The sequence below is a fragment of the Tachysurus fulvidraco genome, chromosome 5 (genome assembly GCF_022655615.1).
Source record: "Tachysurus fulvidraco isolate hzauxx_2018 chromosome 5, HZAU_PFXX_2.0, whole genome shotgun sequence".
Classification (NCBI taxonomy): Eukaryota; Metazoa; Chordata; class Actinopteri; order Siluriformes; family Bagridae; genus Tachysurus; species Tachysurus fulvidraco.
In genome coordinates, this window is record NC_062522.1 from 12455049 (window position 1) to 12470848 (window position 15800).

A 15800-nucleotide genomic window follows, 5' to 3' on the forward strand; every position below is an offset into this window, starting at 1 on the left:
CACAGCTGAACTAGTGACCTTCCCTAAAATAATGTTTATTAAAACCAGGAGTCAAAACACTTCCGTTTTTAGCAACATGACCATAACATAGTGGGCAGAAACCGCATGAGAAAATTTGTTTTCCATTAATATGAAGTGTGCCGGAATAATCTGGAAGTGTTTAGGGTGAAGGCTCCATTTTTGACAGGAATACAGCAGCAACGATACAGCGGCATTTTACTGGTCCTCATGGGAACAAAAATAATTGCCGTTCAAAATATAAAACGCACAAATACACGCACGCATACATGAATATACACACAAAATTTGGATAGGTTGGGTAGAATGTATAATGGGGTTATTAAGATGAGCAGTTGATGATAAGACAGACGATAAAACCACAGTGTACAGGATTTTTTGTCAAAACATTTGATTACTGAGTCAGAGAGCATTAAAATATGATGTTCCCGAGTTACTGTGAGTCACCCAGATGGTCCCGTAATAGCACTTCAAAGTCAGAGCTGTAGAAGGTCGAGTGTTCAGAATTGCCCCAAAAATTTGCATTCATGTGTAAAACACCAGCTCTGATATCAGATTCAATCAGCCCCATGCCCCGACTTTCAAGCCCGGAAGAAGTCGTCGAAACACTGACTAGGAGAAGTCACGACCAGCAGGGTATTTTGCATTCTGAGAAGAAAAAGCATTCATGGTTTCTGCTCTAGCATGATGCATGTGAATGGAAGATGACAACAGCTGCTTCAGCCTTGTTGCAAGGTTTGTATTGATAGGAGTCTCTTTAGATCATCAGCTAGGAACAAATCAGACTAATTGGACTAATTGCATTTCTGTGTATTTTTAATAAACTTAGCTGTGTCGAACAGCCCCAGAGACATACAGAGTCTCGGGGAAAGCCTCCCCGTTCATCCCGTGGTCCAGTGCACACCTTGTGATAACAGAGGAGCAACCGAGCTACAGCCAGAGCTTATATTTATAGCTAGCTAGCTAACAATATCCGACTCATTCACTGATGTAGGTTATGAGGACAAAGCGAGGAGAGGCACTGCTGCTTGAACAGGCAGTCACAATACGAGCTGATAACAGCTGATAATAGCTAGAAGCTCTTGTTGAGAAGCAGTGATAAATACACACAATAAATGAATACTTGGACGACATCCACACTACACCACTGGCCTCATCCCTTTTCAGGTATACTACTTAAGGGTGAATTATGAGGATTGGTACACAGCCCATATGAATTCCATTTGAATGTGGGACAGTAAGGCAGCAACAATCTCGTTACATTAAGAAATAGCATTAAGCATAATAACATTAAGAAATGCTATAGCATTTTTTACCAGAGAGGATGATAATCAGACATCTTGTAGCTTTTAAAGTTCATTTTTCTGGCAGCTAACAGTAAACCGTTTGTCTGAAAACAAGAGACTGTAAAATCTGTAATCAAATCTCTGATATGCATTGTTAAAGAGAGGACATAAACATATTAGTGCTGGAAGATATATTTTACCTGACAGCTCTGTCAGCAGTTAAATCGTTAATTAATCATTGAGACTGGAGTTCCCTGCTGTTCCGTTGCTGGAAACCGAAGTCTCCAAAAGCACAAGAGGCTTTGTGCTCTCACATAAAGCCTCAACACCAGTCAAACTGATCATTGTTGTAGCCAATGTGAAAAACCTCAGAAATTGCTAATGATTGCCCAAATTGGACATCTTAATAATCCTGTGTAGACTAGCATGGGGATGCTGAAAACCTATACAAGAGCAGAAATGCAGTAGTGACATTTATAAATGCTTCTGAAAGTCATGATGCATGGCCTCTTTATTGGCAGTCGGAAATTTGCAAGAGATGAAAGATTTGAAACATTGAGAAAATGTAAATGACACAATCATCAAAAAAAAAAAAGAGAGAGAGAGAGAGACAAGCATTAAAGAGCCAGCAAGCCTGGAGCTAAACAGTACAGGCCTGCTTAGCAGTGAGTCAGAGCTAATGGGATTATCACACTGCTCTATCGTTCACGGCGAGAACATTGCCCCTGTCAGCTACACAAAATCCCATTAACACTACGCCTTTTTCTGCGGTAGAGGCCGAAGCTGAGCCTGTAGTGACAGCCCGAGTCCTGGATGCAAAAGGCAGACGACACATACCTGATACCGATACTGATACTTCAACATGGCATTTCATTAGAGAAGTGAAAGCACTTCAAAGCTACGAGCAAAGATTTCAAAATCTGTTTCTTTCCACTTCAGATTGGTGGAGAATTCCTGCCAACTTCAGATTTTTTTTTTTCCCCAAACACCAAAAGAAAAATAGGCTTCTGGAATAAACAGAGGCATCCATCCCATTGTTAGTAAATAAGTCAGTGCTTTAAATACTTTAAATATTCATTGTTTATGCTGGTGAGTCAGAAGCAGTATTTGAGAAGAATCTAAACCTCTACTCATTACGAAATGAAAGCCATCCACAAAGAAGACGGTCAAAAGCAAATGTGCAGTTTTAAAACAGATAACTTTCTTTCCCAGATGTGACGCCACTACTAGCTAAGCTTCATTTGCATTCACCAAATTCCTTGCCCAAACATGGGCCATTTATGCTTTAAGAGAGAGAAGGAGACGTGTGTTTTTCTAAAAGGAATGATGGGTATTATTTCTGCTCTGTCCAAGCATTAAACCTCCCCAAAAAGTTCTGACACTGTTCTCTGGCACTCGGTCTACAAAGACCAAACAAGGCTTTGCTCACAGGAAAACGTTGGGGTACAGCTATGATAAATAAACTCGCCGAATCTACGACGCCAAAGCGTCAGGCACCTGCTAGACTTCCTCCCAGACAGCAGCAATAATAAACAGCGATCTGGAGATGAGTCAAACCAAGACGAGAGAAAAAGTTGCAAAAATCGTGGAAAAAGCATGTTCAGATAAAAGTAGAAAACAAAAAGTCAGTTTAATCAGCGTATAAGAACTAGTGACAATCTACAGAGGCAATGATCTTTTTTTGTGCTTTGGGTATCAGACAATTAAAAAAAATTAATGAGCACAGGCAAATTGACACAATCTTATTAGTTAATGTCAGTCATCCTAATGTGATTAAGATGGAAATAATCCTATATGACCTACTTGATTAAAAATTCAAATGATCAGTGGATCAAAAAAAATAAAATAAAAAATCTAGTACTGGTCCAGCTTTTAGGTCATACACAGTCTCCGATTTGGGCAACATTTAAATTCAACAAATGTACTTTTTTAAGCATCGTAGAGCTTTAAGCAGCTATAATTTTAGCAACTAAACATTAACAGACTATGTATGTCTATGTAAAGTCTGCACTGTGACAGCCAGCCGTTAGCATTCAACTCCTTTCCATATTCAATTATTATCTAAGTAAATATATAAACTAGTATATGCTAGCTAACAGATTAGGAATAAAGCTATTGTTATTTGGGCTGAGCTAATATTTCACCATGTTTAGTGAAAAGGAGGGTATTTGTGTCCTATTTAAGAAAGATGTCTTTTTTTGTAATCCTGCTTGTACTTTTACTTTCATACTTTGAACACATTTAAGGATTACAACTTCGTTACTAAAGCAGAAGTACAGGCAGCTGAGGGAGCGACAGTTCAGCCCTGGTTTTAATTCATAGCTGCATGGTGGATGTGTAGGTTCAAAAACCAGAAAAAGAAAAAAAATAGTCTGCATTAACTTTCAGACATATTTTTATTTGTCATGTAGGTTTAAAGTTAACTGGTAAGATCGTAGCTGGACTCGAAGGGATTCTCCATGTGAAAACGACCATTTGCTGATAACTTGCTAATATTTTTTTGGGCACAAACACCATATTCTACTTGATCATACGATTCTAACATCTATCCGTAATAAGCAAGATTGATGGTGGCAAGAAAAACTCCCTGAGATGATATGAGGAAGAAGCCTTGAGAGGAACCAGGCAAACGCAGTCATTAGGTTCCGTCAGAATGTAGTAATACATATGTTATCATGTTACGTCAGCTACCACTTTTTAGCCTAGTCATGTTCCCCAGGCAACCAAACCACGGGACTGGGAGTCACACTGCAGCTCTTTGTTGCCTGATTTTTCCGAAGTCTGACTCTTCGTCCCTTCTTTTTGATGTTCTCCCCGTCTTAAACCAGATGCATGAAAACAGGGCAGGCAATCAAGATGACTGACTTAAACCATCAATAATAAACCATATCTTTGTATATTTAATGTCTTCAAATTGCCCATGTCAAAAAAAAACACTTCCAGATGCATGTAGATAGCAGAGTCTGCGGACTATGATCCATTAGTGGCCGTTTGGACCTTTTCAGTAAAAGTACCACTGATCAAAGTATCCAACAGTTGCATTAACTCAAATACACAACAACATACAGCAAAACCATAAGGAGAAAAGTAAAAAAGTAGCATGTTCAGTATTTCAGAGATTGAAATAGAAGGAAGAAGCGGTGTATGTGGTTTCTAGCATTAAATATACATAGAATAATGGTACAACAGAAAAAAAACTTGCTGTACAGTCATTTGTCTGAAGTACAAACTACACACCATATTTATAGTATATTAAGTTTCGTTTGAAATCTTCAGACATTAGCATTAAAACAGACATAATATTTAGAGTCGTTAATTAAATACATGTACTACAATTTACTTTGGAGTAAAAATAAAGCTGTTTTATTTATTACGATGTATTGCCCTTTTGTTAACTCGGACCCAGTGTTTCGCTACAGAGATATAAAGCTCATGATCGGGATTAAAAGGCAGAAACAGGCCCTTTAAAACATCACTCAGACCTGCCAAAAGGTTAAAAGATAACTATACAAAGACAATTGACCCATTTTACTATTAGTATGCGATATGAATGTTCGTTTTGCCCCGGTCAACACGATAACAAGTGAAAACCAGCAGATTAATGAGCCCCGTTAGACAACATGATGCACTGCGGTTCTAAAGCGGTCAAGGGAGGGCAATACGCTCCAGCTAGTCAATCATCCATGCCCAAACACATCAACAAAACTGCTATCTCCATACCATATCATAGTACAATGAAACCGTGTCCCAGCTCACAGCCACATCCCCTTACCTTCTTACATTCGCTTAGACACAAAGCCAAACAGACACAAAGAGAATAATCAGAAGGTGAGACTGAAAGGGAGAAGAGTTCAGTATAAAGGATTGTTAAATACTCACAATGTATCCGGTGTGTGTGTGTGTGTGGGTGTGTGAAGACAGAAAGAGAGGAAGAGTTTGTGTGTGTAGCCTCAAGAGCAATCCTTCCTCACTTTGGCTTTAGTGAGGAGGATCCACAGGCAGGCCCTTATGCTGTTCAAATGACTCATACGCAGTCTTCCTCCCGCACTGTGCAGCCACAAGGAGGTAAACATTTCCAAATATGGAGACAAAAATGGGAGAAAGATTGGGGGGCAAAAAAAATTTATTCAGCTTGCTCTCGCTGCCTGGAATGCCACTCGCTGGCCGCGCTGGCCAAAGTCACTTGGAAGCCAAACGTGTGGTTCATAGCGTCTGCAATGCTGTCAGGATAATGTTGATAATGGTGTAGGGTTGTGAGAAATAAAGGCAGTCTTTTCAGAGCCAAGTGCCTTGTCAAGGTCTACAAGAACCAGAATGCAAGTAAATATGGCGTGTAAACACAGAACTAAGCAACCCCACACAAATATGCTCGACATAATGACAAACCTTAAAGCGTGTCAGCCTGAACACATGCAGGACACATGGAGTGTACTGAACTAACACATTCCCACACTGATCAGCTTAAGGTACCTCAGTTTGATTTGGTTTGGCTGATTCAGCATAAACGCAAAGAATAATGTGTGTGTGTGTGTAAAAAGAATATATGAAGGAACTGGCCAACTATGGAAACTGTTGCAGCCTTCATCAATCAAGCTGAGTGCTCAGAGGACTACAAGCATGGCTTTTCATCAGGCCACAAAAATGCTTGGCACCAGAAGAAATGCCAAACATCACAATTTGTGCTTTTTTGCCCTTCTTTGTGTATGAAAGAGAATGGAAATATATGAGCACACCTTTGCAATCTATTTATTACTTCTGTGCTATCATTATTACATAAGATTATCCTCACGCCGCCATACTCTATACTTATTACTTGCGGAAGGTGGCACGTCGACATCGTCTTACAGTTTTTTTTTTAAGCGAGCAGCCTCACAGAGGAAGTGCAATCTCATAATGGTAAATGGAAACGCTGGCACACCGCACAAGACAGACAAGTGACCGCTTATATAGCAACTTAGATATAGAGATGTATGTTATACAGAAGAAAAACTGACAGCTGACTTACACTCGTCCACTTAAAAGGAAAAGCTGTTCAAAATCAGTCTTGTTCTGCTATGGTGAAACCTTTCTGTCCTAATGGGTGTGGTTTCCTCTCGGATATCCCCGCCCACATCCGCGAGGAGTTGATGAACGGATTGATCAGGATAAAAATGATAGAAATCAAATTCAATTCACTTTTATTCGTATAGCAATTTTAACTTTAAAAAAAATTATTTTATAAATTTTATACATTTAAATGGATCTCTAATGCCCAAGCAAGGGGTAATGATGGTGAGGGAAAAAACTCCCTGAGACGACATGAGGAAAAAAACCTCGAGAGGAACCAGACTCAAAAGGGAACTCATCATCATCTGGATGATAGTGTGATCACAAATAATTTCCCCTTCTATAACTGTACTATATGGTCAAAACCAGGAAATTCATTCTAGTTTCCATTCATTCTGTCTATCGTCTTGAAGTTATTAACTCTTCAGTTATAAGAGACTTGAGAAGAAAACAGAAATGAACAACAGGAGATTTTGGAGTTAAACGGCATTCTGTAACACCATCATATCAACGGAGAAAAAAAACTTAGCTAAGAATTCCTCTATTGTCCCAGCTCCTTACCAAGACACTTAATATCAGAAGTGGGAGTAAGTCACACATGTGCAAGTCACAAGTAAGTCTCAAGTCATGAATGTAAAGTCAAAGTCAAGACCGAGTCCTTTTTTTAATATTTGTCAAGCAAGTCTCAAGTCTCAAATTTGCAGAATGTCTGATAAGTAAGTAAATAAGGCAAAAATCTCACAGAATGTCTGATAAATAAGTAAGTAAGTAAGTAATTAAATAAATATCTAAATATTCATGCTACATGTCAGTATCACTGCTTGTGTGACTGAACTTGTCATAAATAATTTTTTTTTTCTTTTTATAATTGATACCTCGCGCCATGCGTTTGAGATGAGATCACAAACCAACACAATGTGACAGTGAGATTATTTCTCCTTTGTAATGATAAAATAGTCTAACTGGTGTTTCACTTTCAAGCAGAGCTAAAATAAGTGTTTCTCGACTGAAACCACACAGGGGGTTTTCAAAGGTAATAATAACCCATTTACAGCGAGGTTAAAAAGTGTCAGAGCGACTGACTTCAGGTGATTAAGGACGACTAATTACCCATGACCCGGCACTCCCTTCGAGATCTTTGCCTTGACACTCCTCTAAAGTCAGAAAACAGAAGAAAAAAAAAGCATGGGACAGACATATTTACACTTCGAATAATAATTTGCAAGCTCGTGTGATGATGATGATGATGATGATGGGTATCAACAGCAAGCAGATAAAAGCCTCAGTAATGGCTACAGATACACACTGTTCAGCTGTCTGTCTGTCCAGTGAAGCAGCGTCAGAAATCATGAGACGATACTGATTATATTCAACATCTTATAATCCCAGAGCACCATGAGCACTTACACACGCTTACGCACACGTGCTCGCACATACATATGCACACACACTCACACACACTTTTTCGCTCGCTCACACTCACTCACACTCGTCTCTCGCTCACACACACTATGTGAAAAACTATGTGATGTCGACATGAAATCGTGACTGCTGTGGATCTACAACACAAAAGTAAAAGAAGAAAATAAAGAATACCTCTAAAGATGAATGACTTCAATAGCTCAGTTCTTCAGAAACAATCCAGTAGTTTCTCTTCTGGACAAGGTCTGATTAGACACACACTGAAACCTGATGAGCGATAACAGAAAGGTATTAAATTCAATTGGAATGGATCCTTTTCTCTTTTTCAACCAACAAAATAAGCAAGAAAATACACAATCAAAAGTTAGTTACTGCCATGTGCTGCATTTATTCATTGATCTCCGCTGAGCGAGGACTGGGTGATAGCATCAGTGACTAAAAAAAAGCAAAAATGCAGACGCTATTGACTCAACTGTCAGTTAAAAGTAGCACCAGACCCAGAAAGACATGAAGACGTTATTCTTACATGTGAACCAAGAACAGAACAGGAGATGAGAAGCGCAGCTATTTTCATCGAAGAAAACCTCATTTAACGGACAGCCTGTCCTTCCCAAATGATTTCATATATGTAATCTCACAGCACGCTTGCGTTTGTCAAAGCTGGCTGTTCTTTCATCACATCCTTAATCACCTCCTTAGGTACCCTATTTATTTCAATCATCCTACAGCTCGTTCCATTTTGGTCGGCAGAGCAGGACTCGATCTAATAACTGACTGATTCTTTTTTTTTATTCATTTACCAAATATGAAAAAAACTAGTTTTTTAAATGTGTTTTTTCTTTGTAATGATGAAGTGTTAATATGAGATATAAGCAGTTTGTTTAAATTTTTCATTTGGTTTATCTTTTTAGGCCCATTCTACCTATTCATTAAGGCTAGATTTCGCTGAATTTAAAAGACAATAACAAAGAGAAGCCTTTATTTTTGTCACATTACAGCACAGTGAAATTCTTTCTTCACATATCCCAACTTTAGAGGTTGGGGTCAGAGCACAGGGTCAGCCATGATACAGAGCCCCTGGCATGAGGGCTAAGGGTCTTGCAAAAGGGCCCAACAGTAGCAGCTTGGCAGTGCGGGGGCTTGAACCCCAATCGTCTGATTAAAAATCCAGAGCCTTAACCACTCAAGCCACCACTGCAATGAACTTCAGTCAGGTTTTAGTGTTGGTTCAACACCCAAAGCTTAATAAAAAAAAATATAGCAGCTGTAAAATAGTCTGGCGTGATCATGCAAGCTCATGTTAAGGCCTTCTTGATGACCTCAACACTGACTTTTTACTTACTGATTAACTGATTTTAATAATAATCAATAGTAATAATTAATAATAATTAATAGTTAAACTATTACCAATTTTTTCACCCAATCAAGTCTACAATCTACAGTGTTTTCATCCGTTTTGTGTCCAACTGTGAACATAGGGTAGATTTTGCAACCTCCCCCCTCAGAACGTTGTATTTCTTCATCCATTACTATCTCAAATTCACCTTTTAATGCGCGCTTCTTAATAAAAATCTTTCTAATAATGTATAAAATTTTAAACAGTCTATCCTGGATTTCACAGAGTAAAATGCTTGATATTTTGTGCTTTTTACAAAAAAAATTGTAATACAACTTGTGTTTTGTTCTTTTTTAGCCAGCTCAGGATTCTTCTTTTAAACTACTATCAGCGATGGATAAGCGATTACTTGAAAGTTGTACTCATGATGCACGTGAATCTGAGAAGGCTTCGGCTGACGGTGTGTTGTGATGACGGCAAACGAAACCTCTTGACCCAAATCTGTGGAAAATCTGCAGCGATTGTGAAAAACTTCAAGATCCTCTGAATATTGTGGAGTTTGCTTGATGTGGGGTTAATGCAATCGTGAAAATCACAAAATCCAGGAGGGACTGTTTAGAGGATTTGCCTTTTTTGAGCAAAGAGACTTTTTTTGTAGAAAGATTTTCAAATCCATAACATGATATTTTTTAACTTGCTTAGCATATTGTGAAATTTCAAAACTCCCTTCAGCCCAAAAGCAGTCACTTTATTAGATTAAGACAAATCCCTACCTTATAATGACAAGATTCACAGAGCATGACATTCCACTGACCTTTACTCGCTTAACAGACACTATGATGAGACAAAGTGAGCTTATAACTTGTTTGTTAGCTGTTAGCATCTCTGCATCGCTAAGCATGCTACACTTACACACTGATTAAATCCAGTCGGCTAACTAATCAGTCAGCTAACCTTGAACAAGTAAGGCCCTTAATCCTCAACTCTGCTCAATTCAATTCAATTTGTTGTTCAATTCAATTTGAATTCTATAGCACTTTTAACATTGTCTCAAAGCAGCTTTACAGAACATACACAAAACATTCAAGATTAATATCTTACAAAAGTTCTAAGTTACGCCTCTGTCACCTACAAAAGGTGACTGTGGTGAGGAAAAACGTCCTCAACTGTAAGGTGAAGAAACCTTGAGAGGAACCAGGCACAAAAGGGAACCTCATCCTCATTTGATGGACACTGGAGGTTGTAATTATAAACTGTTATAAACACAGGAGAATGTTATAATGAATAATGTCCTTTCTATAGACATATGCAGTCTGACAATTGTGTATCGATTAGGAGGTTGTTGTCCTGTATGTGCAGTAATCTTCACGCTTAATGTCCAGAAATGTTGTATAAATTAAATAAATATAAGTCGCTCTGGAAAAAGATATTTGCCAAATGCTGGGAATGTAAAAATATAATATACACCATCCATCTGAAACAACTAACACACTGTTTGTGTTTAGAGTGAGACACTAAATGCGATATAGAAATAAGTCCTATGGCTGTGGCACCATAGACATAATTTTACAGTAGACTCTATTTGCTTCCTTATTATTCTATTTTTGTATCTTATCTTATTTTTAATTCTATTTGGAATACTTTTTGAACCTTATCAGAATTTTATTTCCACACAGAAAGTAGTAAGAAGCGTTTTAATACATTTTGTACTATATATGAATCCTACTTCTCCACCACCTCAGAGCAAATACAGACAAAACACAGACAAGTCAGCTTTATATCAGCCTTAAAAAAAAACAAGAAATTGTGATTACAGCCACACAGGCAGAAAGGCAGGCTAAGTCCAGGAGGAAAAGCTTTACCTAAGACCAAGAAGTAGCCTTTACTTCTAGCCTTCATTCCTCAGCCATCAGACTGAAGTCAATACAAGTGACGTCATAGTTAAACGGCTCGTATGATGTTTAGGTTTTCTTTAAGCCGCTCTCTTAGACCTCATTGCTAACATTTGAACTGCTTTAAAATCAAGCAATCTACAATATACAGCCATGTTCAAAATTAATATACGGATAAACGTGGATTCTTGTGGATTTAAATATTGGCATCCCCTAGAAATCTTATAATAGAAAATTTAACAAGCATTTTCGCTTTTAATATTTTACTTTTGGTTCAACTAAGTGTTTAGCAATTCTTGAGCGATCATTCATGACTTCCTGTTTTACTGTTGTATAAATATAAGGCGAGACAAAGGTGAAACTGCCTTAGTCATTCAAAAAGTCTTCACAAAAGTGCATTGACTTTCATAAACCTCCATAAACAGCTTATAAACAGCTTCACACCTAAAAATGTTAGTATACAAGTTTCAAAGAGCCAGCATTGTAATGAACCTGTCTGGAAGTGGATGTAAGTGCCTCAGCATGTAGTGACGATGATGATTATAGAGGCAAACATTTCTCCAATGATCAGTGTTGGAGGTTTGGAGAAAACAGACACAGTTTGGGGACTATGTTCTCTAAACGTATAATTAAACACTAACTTCCATGTCGGTTTGGAAAGTGTGTAGAAGAAAGCATCTTTGTTCCATGTAACCACAGTCATAACAGTCTGGTGTTTGCCAGATAATACTGGAACTTTGACTAGAACCAGGTTTTATGGTCAGATGTGTTAAACAACAATAACTCAAGGCTGGTTTGATAAAAGTAGGGATTGTTATGCAGTAGAAACTCCACTCTTCACTGCTATGTACAGTGGAGGATTTGTGATGATATACAGCTCTTTATCCACCATTTGATTTGGATATATTGTCTATATCAAGTCAAGTCAAGTCAAGAAGCTATATATTGTATTCTTGTGGAATTTGAAATAAATCTTTGTTAAAATAAAGCACAAAATGAACAATTATTGTAAAGACTGAAAGCTAGACGTGGAAGTTATTTTGATTTCCCATGTCAACAAAGTATGATAATACTACTACTACTAATAATAATAATAACAAGCAAGATATTTCAACATCTGAGGCACTTATTTATGACTTATGGCTCAATGCAAATTAAGATTTGATAAATGTACTCAAACTCAGGTGAATAAGTAGTATAAGAAGGTCTTTTAACACTCAGACAAACCATTTTCATACAATATGGTCATATCTAGCTTGATAAACGAGGCCCGTTATCAAATAACACTTGGATACAGAATAATCGAAATATATCTAAAAACTACATTAAGATTTCTTCCTTTTTTTTTATTTCCTCACTCCACTTAGCTCATTTTAACAACCAAACCATGATGCTTCTAGATAGTACATTCCCTTTAGTTTAAAAAGAAAAATGAATAAATAAAATTAAATCCCATACTATCCCAGCAATCACATGCGCACTTCTGCTTATTCTGTCAGTGTACAGTGATAGAGAATGGTGTTTCTATTTGAGAAAAGACTGTATTAAAATTGCAACGAGACTTAGAGCAGCTAACAAAGAGAGACAGCCTCAAAGCAAGACTTAACTTTTAACTCAAGCATCGGAGAGCCTGTCAAACACGTCATTTCTAACTAAAGGTTTTAAAGACAGTCAACGTTTGCAATGGTAAAAAAAATAAAAGTTCAAACATCTGGTGGCGAATGACGGCGAGATTTGGTTTGATGACTGATCCCTGCGAGTGGCTTTGATGTTATCGATTTGAGATTTATATCAAAGTGAAAACCTGAATACCCTTACTGTATGGGGACAGATAAATATTTCAGCACATTAGCTTCTTTAGAGAAGAACAGCGTCTAGACACGCTTGCCAAGCTGTGACAGAAATGTTTGTCTTCCCTGAAGAAAAAAATGCTCACTTTTATGACAATATGAAGAACAGTGGCTGCATGTAACTTCTAGGTTGTTAAGAAAATGGTTTAAATATGCAAACCACCCATTGTAGTGCATCGAGTCCTGCCCTTAATGCATGACAGATGGGAATCACTTTCCAAGTCAAACACATGATGACCATTACAATGTGAGAAGACCATAGTGATGATGTAAATGAATTAAAAAAAAAATACCTTTCCATCTTATCAGATAATCCAAAGATGTTATGTGAACATTAGAAATACATCTCCAGAAACATTCAGAAAGTTGATCTACTTTGCAATATTATAAAAGCCTGAACAAAGCATGCAGCATACCAGCATATATACGTTAACCACAACTGCAGAATTGTGAAATTAAATATGTGAATAAAATGTCAGTGGGTTAGTGTGACTCATATGATCTCAACCATCAGCACCTACACCTTTCCTGTGTCCCCATGCAGCAAAATGTTGCAAAATAAAAGAAATATCAAGGAGGAACCCAGCTCAAACTTCAAAGATTTGTATTCTGAAATATTTGCAAAGCACTTAATAATTCTGGTGCTGATTCGTTGGTCGGTGCTGTATTTTCGTTGTTCAAAATGCTAATGGTTATATGATGCACCTATGTCACAGCAGAATGTCGCCAATGAAGCTACAATAGGGTTTAATTCAAGGGATTTTGCTTTTAGCACTGAAAAACAAAAGTGCAAGAGTTTCGTTTCTCACTCAGACTTAGCTTGGTTGTCTTGGTAGCTGACAAACACATTGGTACCCAACGTATTACGTATTCGAGCGTTTTTCTACCAGTCAGATTGCTTGTAATTCTTGCAACAGAACACACCATTACACCTCTCACATTCAGGGATATTAACATGAAAGTTAAAGCAAACCACGGCGTACAGATGAGGAGGTAAGTGAGCTGCACAGACTAATAGACTAAAGCCCTGCTGCATCGTTCTCTTTAGGCGGAGTTCAAGCAAGGTAACGTACGAAAACAAAGTAAAAATAATCCATCAACCATCATACCAATGAAATAAGATTAAATATAAAATGTCAACTAAATCTTGGATGGCAGCTGTTGATTATAAGGATAAATATCCAAGTCATTGATAGTGGATATTTCCTTAAAAAAATCAGACAGAAGTATCTATATAACTACATTTTAGAAGTGAGAAAGTGATATGAGTGTAAAGGTGTGATTGTGGATGCTTTAAACCACCAAGCTTGGAAACAGCAACTAGAGCTAAGTTGAAGCTTGTTTGCTAATAACGTTAGCATGTAGCTTGTGTACTGAAGCAGCTGAATTCTGCTCCTTCACTCTTTCACTGAATCACTGAAGCAAACTTAACGTCTATTTGTCGTTCATATCTATCCTACAGACTCGTTTATAACTGACACATCGGTCTGTGAGCATCTCTTAGAGTAGATTGTATATAGTGATACGGAATTAAGGCGCATTATGAACCAGATACGTCTACATAAATCTGCACTGCTGTTCCACTTCCGCATTTTTGCGACGTTTAACTGAAAGCCTCCACAGGGACCCGCGAGGCGTCTCCAGCTTCACTACCAACGCTGAATCGGTTGATATCAGAAAAAAAGCGACACTTCATTGTTAAAACGTGTAAAACGTTGGAATGTGGACTCAAATGCTAAAAGGATGCAGTTCTATCCTATGCAAAGCCCACGCCCTCCGTTTTTAATCCTTTCCGTTCACCTTTTTAACGTACAGCACAGCGGTTCCGATTCGGTTCAACTAAACGATTCATGCAGATTAATAAACAAAGTGACATTCTCGAAAGGATCATAGACAGAGATTAAGACAGGGGGGGAAAAGACGTCGGTTCATTCCGCAGTGTTTCTCTTACCTCGCTTTCTATGAAATCTGGGTTTCAGATCCCACTTAAAGTGAAACAACTTTTTTTCCAAAATCTGGGAGAGGAACAGGCAGTGACGTCAGAGGAGCAAATTCCAGCCCCAAAGAAGTTGCCCATGTAAGGCAGTGTGTGGTCTGTAATAACCATGCTGCAATAATCAGTTCCTCATTAGCATGTCAGTGTGATTGTGCAAACACATGCACACACACATTCATCTCCATGTCTTAATGGAGTGTTGCTGTAGATGTAGATGTCATGCAGGCAACATGCATATTTACTTTTTTTCAGACATAGGCATTGGAAAATCAGTACTAATGATCAATATCAGCCTTATGTATATATTTTTTGCAGTGATTAGTAATGCCACTTTACAGCTTACAGGTCCCTGGTGCCATTCTGAGCTCTGGTTTAATCTGCGTGGAGTTTTACGTGTTCTACCTGTCTGTGGTTTCTCCAGGTTCTCTGGGATTCTCTTGGTATTTTGTGACCGTGGGTGTATGGTGCATTATGATGGACTGACATCCTATCTCAGGTGTATTTCTTTTGTTCCTCAGTAAACTGTATTACAAAATAAGGGTTGCTGTGCTCAATGGAATATTTGAAGCTTTGGTTTAAATCCTGCTAAAAATGATAAATTACACTCAATAAATGAGTCACAATCGGGCAACCCTTTATAACATTTGGCAGACACCCTAATACAAAGCAACTTACATTACTGTACCTCATTTTTATACAACTGAGCAATTTAAGGTTAAGGGCCTTGCACAAGGGTCCAACAGGGGCAGCTTGGTGGATCTGGGATTGAACTCACAACCTTCCAAGTGGTAGCACAACACCTTGACCATTAGGCTACCACATGCCTAATATGTAAAACATATATTTTCACTAGTATAATAGTGTTTAGTATAGTTCAATCCAGCATCCATCTGAACCACCAGAAAAAAGCAAAGAGAACATGTGTAGCTACAGTTATAAATAAAGATGAACTGC

The 15800-nt window shown here is 38.0% G+C and overlaps 1 protein-coding gene across 7 annotated transcripts in view; it reads right to left on the reverse strand.

Moving 5' to 3' along the window:
- Positions 1 to 14952, reverse strand: part of LOC113642945 (LIM domain containing preferred translocation partner in lipoma) — a 194911-nt gene extending 179959 nt beyond the window's left edge. For 4 of the 7 annotated variants that reach the window (XM_027146784.2, XM_047813124.1, XM_027146778.2 and 1 more), the window contains exons 1-2: positions 14802 to 14952; positions 7947 to 8039 (exon numbers count right to left, since the gene is read on the reverse strand). The gene's annotated coding sequence lies outside the window, so the exon portion shown is untranslated. Of the gene's footprint in view, positions 1 to 5183; positions 5272 to 7946; positions 8040 to 14801 lie in introns of those variants that run through there. The other 3 variants (XM_027146785.2, XM_027146782.2, XM_027146783.2) reach the window with 3 other exon arrangements.
- Positions 14953 to 15800: the final 848 nt, after the last annotated feature.